Source organism: Cyprinus carpio, unplaced genomic scaffold (genome assembly GCF_018340385.1).
Source record: "Cyprinus carpio isolate SPL01 unplaced genomic scaffold, ASM1834038v1 S000003565, whole genome shotgun sequence".
Lineage (NCBI taxonomy): Eukaryota > Metazoa > Chordata > Actinopteri > Cypriniformes > Cyprinidae > Cyprinus > Cyprinus carpio.
The window spans coordinates 1-853 of record NW_024876251.1 but is presented as its reverse complement, the minus strand read 5'-3'; the positions used below and the strand labels follow the sequence as shown (position 1 = coordinate 853).

General features: G+C 49.1%; 2 non-coding genes across 2 annotated transcripts; both read left to right on the top strand.

Moving 5' to 3' along the window:
• Positions 1-557: 557 nt before the first annotated feature.
• On the top strand, positions 558-631 carry trnaf-gaa. Its single transcript has one exon. It is a non-coding gene; the product is annotated as a tRNA-Phe (tRNA).
• A 124-nt stretch (positions 632-755) lies between these two features.
• trnaq-cug lies at positions 756-828 on the top strand. The gene has a single exon. It is a non-coding gene; the product is annotated as a tRNA-Gln (tRNA).
• Positions 829-853: the final 25 nt, after the last annotated feature.

Below are 853 nucleotides of genomic sequence, written 5' to 3'. Positions count from 1 at the left end.
CCTCTCCTGCAATTCACACTTGGTCCCACCATTTAGCTCTGGCGGGCTGGAAGCAGTGGTTCTCAACCTCTTTCCTGGAGGGTCCCCCAACATTGAAGCTTTTGCATCTCTCCCTTTGTCTGACACACCCATTTCTGGGTCTTGGAGTCTCTACTAATGAGCTAATGATCTGAATCCCAGGTGTGTTTGATTGAGAGACATAAGAAGCTACTTTAGTGTTGTGGGGCCTCCCAGGGATAATGGTGAGGAACCACTGGGATAAACACCCTGAACTGAAAGAGGTGTTGTTTCTGAGATGGCTCCAGATGGGCTTGCGCTGCGTGGAGAATATGTCAGAAAGAGGTTTTGAGAGAGGTCTAGGGTTTCAAAATCCTGGACCAGAGGCTCCTCTGCAGCTTGAAGCGAAGCTTTTTTTTGAGGCTGTTGCTTTAGGTCCTGCTTTCTTTGACAAGTACAGCATTGTTAGGTACATGATGTCTATCAATATCGGCGTCTCATCTTCTGCTTGGCCTATTACCTGCGGGTTGCGTTAGGTTAAACCGTTAGCTTCGGCCAATGCCGAAATAGCTCAGTTGGGAGAGCGTTAGACTGAAGATCTAAAAGGTCCCTGGTTCGATCCCGGGTTTCGGCAGTGTGGAGCCTGCAGTCCTTTAGGGTCTCCGATCTGATGCTCACTGGTCAGTTGCTTTTCTCAGTCTCTCCTACTGAGTCTTTTTTCTACACTGCAGAAGGGCAGACGCCCCCTGCTGCTGATTGGTTCCATGGTGTAACGGTTAGCACTCTGGACTCTGAATCCAGCAATCCGAAGTTCAAATCTCGGTGGAACCTGTTAGCTTTTGACCATCAGTGCTTG